At 47.2% G+C, this 10,632-nt stretch overlaps 1 long non-coding RNA gene and 2 other non-coding genes across 3 annotated transcripts; all 3 read right to left on the bottom strand.

Annotated features, from left to right (window-relative positions):
- Positions 1-1,507: 1,507 nt before the first annotated feature.
- LOC112584113 lies at positions 1,508-1,592 on the bottom strand. The gene has a single exon (XR_003108459.1). It is a non-coding gene; the product is annotated as a small nucleolar RNA R38 (small nucleolar RNA).
- A 1,492-nt stretch (positions 1,593-3,084) lies between these two features.
- Positions 3,085-3,162, bottom strand: LOC112584112. The gene has a single exon (XR_003108458.1). It is a non-coding gene; the product is annotated as a small nucleolar RNA R38 (small nucleolar RNA).
- A 285-nt stretch (positions 3,163-3,447) lies between these two features.
- Positions 3,448-10,397, bottom strand: LOC102414721. Its single transcript, XR_006549300.2, has 5 exons — positions 10,334-10,397; positions 6,375-6,437; positions 6,138-6,224; positions 4,025-4,413; positions 3,448-3,519 (listed from the first exon to the last, which is right to left on the bottom strand). It is a non-coding gene; the product is annotated as an uncharacterized LOC102414721 (long non-coding RNA).
- Between the last annotated feature and the right edge of the window lie 235 nt (positions 10,398-10,632).

Genomic DNA, 10,632 nt, shown 5'->3' with positions numbered 1-10,632 from the left:
GGGGCATTTATATTCAGACGCCCTCTGAAGTCAAACATACAGGTTCAGGGAATCCCCTGGTGGTCCAATGGTTAGGACTCGGCGCTCTCACTGCCAAGGGCCAGGGTTCACATGCGGCAGAGCTGAAAAAACAAAACACAAAAAACCCCTCCAGGTTCACTTGGGTCCCGCACAACAGTCAAGTCCACTCAGCAGCAGACTGTGACCCAGCAGGCCGACCTTCCCGCCTGCTGGCACACCCTTTCACTATGTCTGCTCTAGGCTGTCAGCTGCTTGGACCAGTTTTCTAGTTCTTTAAATCCCACCCCAAATACAGCTTCCTTGGTGACCGAACAAATATGTGACCTTACATATGAAGAGCTGCACATACCTCCCAACTTCAGAGGAAAAGAGAGGCAATCTGTGCCCACTTCAAGCGTGGCATTTCAATGGGAACAAAGCCCAGTGCCACTCTGCTACTCTCTTGCTCACAAGCCAGCCATGCCATTCAGACAAGAGCTGGGCTAACTCCAGGAGAGTGCCCTGCGTGAACAAGGCACCTGGAAACCATGCTAGTGCCATGGTACCCCTTCTTTCCTGAATGTCAGGATACAGTAAAAAGACAGAGATCAGACAGCCCTGAAGTGTGCTCACTGCCACAGCGGGCATACATCTTCCATTGCCGTCTGTCTCAAAGAGCGCATTCATTTTCTTGAAATATGTGACAAGCACTCTTTCATTCCACAGTAAGAGCATAAGCCAAATCTGGGCCACTTGCCCATTTCTGCCACCTCTTATAGCCTGTGCCCTCAGAGCCAAAGGGTGACAAGGCAGCCCACCACTGGTTTTCAAGTGGCAGAGGGATGGGGCCCCAGGACTGGGGTCTTGACAGGGTACATAAGCACAACTCCCTTTGGAGTGCGTTCCATCTGATCCCTTATAAAGCCTGAACTGCTTTTAAGAACCCAGAGCCAGCCCCTTAAGCCTCAGAACAGATCGTTTTCCCTCAGTCGAGATGTTCAGACAGGGATAACTAACCATCACAGGCTTGTGGGGATTCTTTCGGACACGTAAGATAGAAACAGAAAGCTTACATTACAAACAACGCGAGAGGAACGGTTTCACTTGCTTTAGGTAAAGCAGGTCAGTCCTGTTACACACGCTGTAGACACCTAGCAAAGAAAACAGACCTATGTCAAAGTCACCTTGCCACTCAGCACAACCCAAGGGCCGGGGGAAACAAAAAGAACATCCACCCAGGCCTGTTCCAAAGGTTTTCTCTATTACACACGAGAGAAATTCCACGTCGGGTCCAGGGCAGCCACCACAGCACCGCAGCCAGTGTCTTTTTCTGGAGTATCCTTTTCGGCCTCAAACTGAGGCTGTACCTAGCGAGGGGAAATTGCAAAGGAAAATTCAAGAAGTACACAAGTTATCTCTCGGATAGCTCACTGTTTATTCAGGCATTAAACAAACAAACAAACCAAATAAACCAGGCCTCAATTTTCTTTAAAGCAAACCTGGGAAACTGAGTCTCAGATATCCAGATTCCACACTCAAAGGCTTTTTTTTGGCCTTCAGACAGGGATAACTTCACATCATCATGGACTCAGCGCCCCACCCAGCTGCCAGTCCACAGCACTGACATCCACAGCACAAGCAAACCATGTTCTCCTTACCAAATTCCGCTTTACTTCCTTTCTCAGGAACTCATTCAATCTTATATGCTTTATTAGAACGTGCTTTCCCTCACGGGTAAAAACTTTGTATCTAGTGCCTAGCTGTACCCAGCGTCCCAGACCTGAACGGTGACAGTTCCTGTCCTTTTAAAGCCAGGGTCTCCCTGAGCACAAAGTGTCTAGTAGCCAAGTAAATCTTTCAGCATCTTTGAGCTGTCAGTAAAATGTCTCAAACAGTGTGGATTACTTCTTCCAGCCAGACCACTGAAGGCCAGCTGTGCAAAGGGTGCCTGATGCCAAGAAAAATCAACGCCAAGCAAGGTCACTTCTCCTTTGCTCACCTCTGTGTGCAAAACGATACTGCACAGCGACCATGTGGCTTTCAGTTCTTTAAGACAGGGATTATAGTCTGCCCTGGGAGCTACTTAAAAATAGCCAGTACTATAACCTTGCTGTAATAAAAATCCCTGAGCTAAAAGTAGATCAGATCATCTCACTGTTCCTCCACATCTGCTCTTAAATGGCCACACGTGATCCTTGGGCCACAGTCTAGAGCCATCTCACCCATCTTAGCATGGCTGGAGGTGGGGTCCAGGAACATTCTATAGGTGCAGAGCCAGATCTGAAAAGCACCACTCCTGTCTTTTAGAGATGAAGAAACAAGGTTCTGGTGTGGTTACCTGCTAACAGGCTGAGACTGGAGTCGCAGTCTAACAGTGGGTTTCAACTTTAACTCTACATTTTGGGTGGGGAGTTCTTTGTCGGGGTGGTGGGGGGCCTGTCATGTGCACTACAGGGTAATTAGGGGCACTGCCTGGATCCCAGCAACACCCTCCACCCCTAGTTGAGAACCACTAGTCGAACTCAATGACCAGCTGTTCAACTATATATCACTAAAGCTTAATAATAATGCTCCCCTTCCAAAATCACTTATAGCTACATTTTTATGGCTCTGAAAAAAAAATAACCTAGTTGTGTAACTTTGGGCAAGTGAACGCATTAATTCAGTTTACTTACTCGGGAGCAACACAGGGAAAACATCTACCTCACACTGCTGTAACAATCCCTGCGAGGGAACTTGGTGAGGGGTCTAGGAAAGAGTTCTCTGGGCACTAAAAGGAAAAACTATTCAAGAAGGTCTACACAAGTATCTCTCAGATAGCTGTTAATGTCTGGGAAGACCCACACATCTCTGAAATCTAACAAGCCAACACTTAAATGAACCATAACCTATGCGATTCTGTGGAAGTTAAAACTCTTACCATTTATAGAAATCTCATCACAAGGATCCTTACATCTCTGGATGATGGTTTTCATGTGACTTTTTTTCAAAGCCCACAGCCTACATCTTTATTCTAAAAGAGAAATATGGATAACACATTAACAGGAACAAACTTATTCATTCCCAAGAACATAATTTAAAACGTTGAGCCTCAGCAAGTTAGAATTCCTCACAACAGAAGTCTTTTCAGACAGGGATAACTTTAAATCATCCTCTGCTCAACCAGTAAGGAACATTTCTAAATCTCAATCAACTTGAAAGCTCAAGTTCCAAGTCCCCCTTTTACCCGTGAATGCAGTGGCATCCACTTTGGTTTCAAAGAGCGACACCTAGTGGCCCCAATTACACTGGGACAGAGACCATCCTCATTTCTGGATTCTGGGTAGGACCCCCAACTGGTCCTGAGTCAGCCAGGATTCAGAGCTGCGGTGTGTGGCAGGCTTTAAGACCATCTCGGCTTTCTCATTTCTGTTGCCCACCCAAGTTCCTGCCTACATGCATTCTTACCTATTTCAGACTTCCATTCGTTACTTATAAGCAGGTCTGCTGCTCACCATCTCTGCAAATGCCAAAGAAAGCCTGTGGAGAATAAAAACGTAAGCATGTTAAGGGTCGCTATAAAACTGCAGCCTTCCTAAGTCTACCACGCCACTGATTATCAGCTGTAGAATTAAGTGAAAATTGATTGGGGCTGTCCTCTAGGCACTCCAACAGGAAGCCAAATATTTAGACGTTAATACCCTGGATGCGAGCTTGCCCCGTGGGAGGACCTGGGGACCAGCAGGGCCGCTGAGCCTGGAAGCTCAGCGCTTGGGTGGCCGTGAGGCCTGGGAGGTGCGCAGGATGGAAGAGACGCTCTCCCCCAGGAGGGACGCTCCGATGCCAAAGGTGGGCTTGGGCTCTCTCTCCCTTCAGTAACAAAAACTCGCACCCTTTGGAACGTGTTTTCTCACCTCAGTTAATCCTCCCAACCCCCTATGGGAGTGGGGGTTGGGGGAACCAGGCCTAGCGTCACTATTTCGCCTTCGAGCAGCGGAAGGCCAAGTATGCTAGCGCCGTATCAAGGAATAAGCAGTTTACCCACCTCCGCAGCCTTCCCTCGGCCAAAGGGCCGAAGTTGCTGGCCTTGCTGGAACCACAGCGAGGAAGCCATGACTTCCAGCCATGCAGCCCGCAGCGGAAGAGGGGGCGGGCTTCCGCCTGCGCCCAAGTCTTCACGGAAGTCTCGCGCGAACTCTCGCGCTATTGAGAAAGGGCTACTGGGAAATGTAGTGTGATCGACAGCCGCTGAGGGGCGCCCGAGGCTCCGAAGCCCGGGTAAGATGGTGGCCGCCACTGGGGACAGTAGAGAGTCCAGGGCGGGAGGCTTGCTCTGCATAGAAAACCCGGCGGCTAGAAAACGAAGACCGACGGTCGTTTCGGTCGCAAAGTCGCTATCTGTTGAGAGAACAGGCTGTCCCTGGCCGAGACTGGCTGGGTGGTGGAGGCCGCAGAAAGTTCGAGGGGGCTTCCAGAGGAACGACTGAGGGAACTCGGGCCCCGCCGGACTTCGTAGTTAATTGCTCGACGGATTTTATTAGAGTCATGGAGGGATGGTTGCGTTAGTGAAGGAAAAGGAGATTCCCGGGGAATTCGTTGTTCGACGTCCCGCTCCGTTGCTCTTAGTTGGGGCGCGGGCGGCAGAGGGCGCCCGAGAGCGACGCATCGGGCCGGGCCGGGCCGGGCTCGAAATTCCCCTGAACCCCAGGGGCGCCACGCAAAAATAATTATACTTTACGAAAAGAACAGAGTAGTGTAACACCGTCTGCTACTGCTGAGGGCTGTTTTTCAGGCAGTCACCCCGGATTTAGTGTTGAAATTGTAAAAGGGCAAAACAACTAGAGTCAGAGCCAGAATGTATACCTGTTTGGAAATTAAATGTGCGGACTTCCCTGGCAATCCAGTGATTGACTCGAGGCTTCCAGTGCAGGAAACACTGGTTCGATCCTTGGTCAGGGAACTAAGATCTCACGTGCCGCATGGCCTACGACCGATAGTAATAATAATAGTAAAGTTGCAAGACCACGAAGCCTTTTCTACATCACCTTTTCCCCATTCTCACCAGCCCTTTAGCAATGATCTCAGTGGCATTTAAGTCTGGATTAAATTGTTCTGTGTGTAGTAATATGTTTCGAGGACTTATTTTCAAGTTACCACATTTGTTAATGTTTGCCTTCCTTAATTTGATTGTAAGCTCTTCAAGGCAGAAGTCTAATTTGTTTTTTTCTTTTTAAATTCTTCACAGACCTAGTTGGTATTCCACTGCCTCTGCTCACAGTATGTACTCCACAAATACAATCATTAACTCAGCAATAGCTCCAATTGTGTGAAATTGGCCCCTAAGTTTCTCTGTTTTACCCTTGAAGACAAATTATTTTGTACAATACCAAAAGAAAGAATGAGGTCTCTCCCTGCAGACTAAATTTATTTCAGGCTCTAAGTGTGGAATTTGCCAAAAGCTGCTTGTGTGTAGGCAGGTGATCTGCTGGCAAAACAATAATGATAGCTAATGCTTTATAGCACTTACTGTGAGACATTCACTCCTTGAGTACTTTATGGATATTAATTTGTTTCATCCTCACCACTGCATGGTGAAGTGCGTTATCACTACTCCTGTTTTTACAAATGGGGAAAGAGGAACATTGAAGTGTTACGTAACTTGCCCCAGTTCACCCACTAGTAACTGGTGGAATCGGGTTTGATCCTAGCCTGTAGAGTCTGTACTTTTACGATGAAGTTATACTGCACTGTGAGTATATATATATAAATTGATCTTATATAGAAGGGTTTGGGGTTGTGGGGGAGGGGAAGGAAAACAGATTTTGTGTGTTTCCATGGGCAGTTAGGGATGAAACTGAGAAGTGTGGTGTGGATGATGGGTACCCGTTCCAGTTTCCAGCCATTTTCTGGCAGGGAGAGTGAGGATGAGAGGCTGCAGGAGCTGATCTGTGAAAGACCGAGGGCTCTGGGCTCCTGCAGGGCTGTCTTGAAAAGTGAAAGTGTTAGTCACTCAGTTGTGTTGACTCTGCAACCCCACGGACTGTAGCCTGCCAGGTTCCTCTGTCCATGGGATTTCCCAGGCAAGAATACTGGAGTTGGTTGCCATTACCTTCTCCAGAGGATATTCCCAACTCAGGGATTGAATCCAGGTGCCCTACATTGCCGGCAAGGGGCTGTCTTGTGTCCCAGAGTAATTGCCACCCAGTGTGCAGTGAGGGCTGTTCGTCCCAGCTCTACGAGGGCCACTGTGCCAGAGGCCATGTGGAGCTTTCACACCCGACAGGGCCCTTGGTAGAACAGCAGCAGGCTCACGGCGGATAGGGGTGTCACGGGCTGCTGGGCTGTGGCCAAGTGACTGAGCAAAACATAATGAGCCCTTGTGCCTGAGTACGTACGTGTCAGGTGCACTGCATAGGCCACCCGGAAATAACTGGGAAACACAAAATGCGCCAGCGTTCCTGAATGAGGGCAAGGGCTCAGAGCTATTGAGAGGGAAATGCTAATGTTGTTGTGACTTCATTTGCTGGTGAGCTCTAGGACATTTGAATTTTACATTATTCAAGGCCAGGGTAGACCTATATTTGTTACATGGAGAGTCACACAGTCTAGAGATAAATGACAGAAGTAGATCAGAAGCTTTACAGGGCAGGAGTCCCCAGGGCTGTGCAGGGACCTTGGCTCTGATTGCAGAGGGGAAATCTGGTCAGCTGACCTGCTGTGCTCAGGCAGTCAGCTCACGGAGTTCCATTCACTGATAGGATTTCAATTCAGTTCAGCCGCTCAGTTGTGTCTGACTCTTTCCGATCCCATGGACTGCAGCACGCCAGGCTTCCCTGTCCATCACCAACTCCCAGAGTTCACCCAAACCCATGTCCATTGAGTTGGTGATGCCATCCAACCATTTCATCCTCTGTTGTCCCCTTCTCCTCCCACCTTCAATCTTTCGCAGCATCAGGGTCTTTTCAAATGAGTCAATTCTTCACATCAGGTGGCCCAAGTATTGGAGTTTCAGTTTCAGCATCAGTCCTTCCAATGAATAGTCAGTAGATTTCCTTTAGGATGGACTAGTTGAATCTCCTTGCAGTCCAAGGGACTCTCAAGAGTCTCCTCCAACACCACAGTTCAAAAGCATCAATTATCCGACGCTCAGCTTTCTTTATAGTCCAACTCTCACATCCATACATGACTACTGGAAAAACCATAGCTTTGACTAGATGCACCTTTGTTGGCAAAGTAATGTCTCTGCTTTTTAATATGCTCTCTAGGTTGATCATAACTTTTCTTCCAAGGAGCAAGCATCTCTTAATTTCATCGCTGCAGTCACCATCTGCAGTGATTTTGGTGCCCAAAAAAATAAAGTCTGACACTGTTTCCACTGTTTCCCCAAATATTTGCCATGAAGTGATGGGACCAGATGCCATGATCTTAGTTTTCTGAATGTTGAGCTTTAAGCCAACTTTTTCACCCTCTTCTTTCACTCTCATCAAGTGGCTCTTTAGTTTTTCTTCACTTTCTGCCATAAGGGTGGTGTCATCTGCGTATCTGAGGTTATTAATATTTCTCCCGGCAGTCTTGATTCCAGCTCGTGCTTCATCCAGCCCAGGGTTTCTCATGATGTACTCTGCATATAAGTTAAATAAGCAGGGTGACAATATACAGCCTTGACGTACTCCTTTTCCTATTTGGAACCAGTCTGTTGTTCCATGTCCAGTTCTAACTGTTGCTTCTTGACCTGTATACAGATTCCTCAGGAGGCAGGTCAGGTGGTCTGGTATTCCCATCTCTTGAAGAATTTTCCAGTTTGTTGTGATCCACACAATCAAAGACTTTGGTGTAGTCAATAAAGCAGAAGTAGATGTTTTTCTGGAACTCTCTTGTTTTTGATGATCCAGTGGATGTTGGCAATTTGATCTCTGGTTCCTCTGCCTTTTCTGAATCCAGCTTGAACATGTGGAAGTTCACGGTTCATGTACTGTTGAAGCCCGGCTGGGAGAATTTTGAGCATTACTTTACTAGCATGTGAGATGAGTGCAATTGTACGGTAGTTTGAGCATTCTTTGGCATTGCCTTTCTCTGGGATTGGAATGAAAACTGACCTTTTCCCAGTCCTGTGGCCACTGCTGAGTTTTCCAAATTTAAGATTTGGTATTATTCAAAAACTGTTTTCTCAGGTGGCTCAGTGGTAAAGAATCCACCTGCCAATCTGCCTCCAGGAGACCCTGGAGATGTGGGTTCAGTCCCTGGGTGGGGAAGAGTCCCCTGGCAAAGGAAATAGCAACCCGCTCTAGTATTCTTGCCTTGGAATTCCCTTGGATAGAGGAACCTGGTGGGCTACAGTCCATGGGGTCGCAAAGAGCGGGACACAACTGAGCAACTGAGCACACACGTTTGAAACCCACATTAATAGAAAAGAGTCTTTAAATATTGAGGTTAATGTCTTAACTGGAAAGTTGTGTTTAATTTTATGAATAAGAACACGAAGGAGGAGCAGTGTTTCCTGAGCAGTTGGCTGCTTACATGGGGAGCAGTTGCACCAGTGATATTCCCGGAAGTTCACCTGTGTGGCAGGCACCCTTAGCCCCACCACTGCCCTTCCTTCATGTGACGAACACCGCAAAGCTGCTGGGAGGCAAGCCCCGTCTCTGCCCCAAGGAGTGAGTCTTGAATAGTCTGCACCAGGCCCATGAGAAATCTCTTCCCTTCACCAGGAGTTGGTTTAGAAAATGATCTGCAGTGCAGTTCTGCCACATTTGGAAGGTTTTCTAGTTTCGAAAAACAATAGCCTGCCTTCTGGTTTTGGGACCCCATGAAGTGATGCCTGAGAGCATGGAAGCCATCTTGTGTCCAGAAGGGCTGCTTCCTAGGAAGAGCGGAAGGTTGGCAGTGATGGACAGAACTAAGCTTGAGTCCTGGAAGATGCTTTTGAGCTGCTGGAGAAGCCAGTCCCGATGTCCCCAGCCTTTAGACCTTTAGTTTGATTCAGAGACACATATTTTTACATGTCAATATTTCTGAGTGTGGGAGGCATCCTGTGAGCACTGGCATCTTAGTTTGAGTGAAATACAGAGTGGGAGATTTTAAAAAAGAAACCTCCTTATTGTTTAAGCCATCTTAAGCTGGGTATTCCATTAGAATGATATGACTCCAAATGATAGGACTGACATATCCCAAATCGTCCTCTCTTTTTTGTTGGTGGTTATTCTCGGGAAGAATGGGTCATGGCAAAATAAAGACGAACTGACACGATCAAATTACCATCCTGAAAAAAATAATAGCTGGTGTATAGTGTTAACTCCATGCTAGGCACTGTTTTAAGTGCCTTAAAAAAAAAAAAACCACTTTATATACTGAACCTCTGTAGTGGTCCACTGGATCTGCCTGCCAATGTAGTAGACACAGGTTTGACCCCGTGTCTAGGAAGTCTCCACATGCCACGGGGCAACTGAGCCCATGCGCCACAACAAAGAGTAGCCCCCTGCTCGCCACAACTAGAAACAGCCCATATCCAGCAATGAAGACCTAGCACAACCAAAGATAAATAGAAGAATATATATATTTTTAAAAACCTCTTTGAGATCTGAGTGACATACAAAAAGCTGCCCAGATTTAATGTATAAAACTTGATGACCCTAACCACCTTCAGTTGACTCTTTCATTTGACTCTCACAACAGCCCTGTCATTATCCTTCTGTTTTTCAACTCAAGTGCAAAAAAATGCAAGTCATTAGTGTGTGAAGGCACTGGGAACTCAGCTGAGCCTCCAGACCTAGGGTCTTACATTGTGCTGGGTTTCCTGGAAAGATACACTGTAACAGTGGCTCATGTTTTGCTAACTCCAGTGATTTTAATTCATCCAGCTCGAAAGCACATCCTCAAAGCATAGAGGATATTTTCCACTTCAATTTCTCAGGACTGTGAAAGAGGGCCACAAATCCCGTTCAGCAGAAATCTGGGACCATTGCACAGAGCTTTTAACTTTCTGGAGAAGAAACAGGACAACATGTACCCTGTTTATTGAGAATGAATGACCTTGGGTTGCAGTGGATTCCTTCCTGTGGTGACCAGTAGCACACGTTTCATTTGCCTGCTCTGCAGATCTGTTGCCGCTCATAAAATTATTGCTTAATAGGCTTTTTAAAAATAAGTGAATTTGAAGGATACATAATATGCCACTGACCTTTCCTCCTGTTTTCTGGACATGACTCCCCTTCCCAGAAACCCCTTCTCATAACTCCTGCAGCACTGCTCTCATGCTGTTTGTTTCCTTTGCCTGGACATTTCCTTCCCTTCGTCCTTCCCTTTGTGCGTATCAAGTCCCGATTCATGCTTCAGCATCTCCTCTGCGAAGTCTGACCTGAGATGCTCAGACAGTCCCCTAGCTCCTTCCAACGTTCCCATGGTTGGCTGATGTAGCACATGCTCTGCGACCAAGCGGACCTGGAGTCGGGTCCCAGCTCTGCTGATGTGAGCTAAGTAACCCCTGGCAGATGACTTCACCTCTCTCTGATAAGAGGCTCCTTATCTGCAGCAGGAGGAGGTGGAGGCTCTCACGAACCCAGTAGGACCGTTTAGGACTGTGCGTGCAAAGCACCTAGCATGCACAGGGAAGCACATAGTGAGTGGAGCTCTTATTATGTGAACATACTTCTTTTA

This window comes from Bubalus bubalis, chromosome 3 (genome assembly GCF_019923935.1).
Source record: "Bubalus bubalis isolate 160015118507 breed Murrah chromosome 3, NDDB_SH_1, whole genome shotgun sequence".
NCBI classification, from domain to species: domain Eukaryota; kingdom Metazoa; phylum Chordata; class Mammalia; order Artiodactyla; family Bovidae; genus Bubalus; species Bubalus bubalis.
The sequence above is the reverse complement of the archived record's forward strand: the minus strand, read 5'-3'. Positions and strand labels throughout refer to the sequence as shown.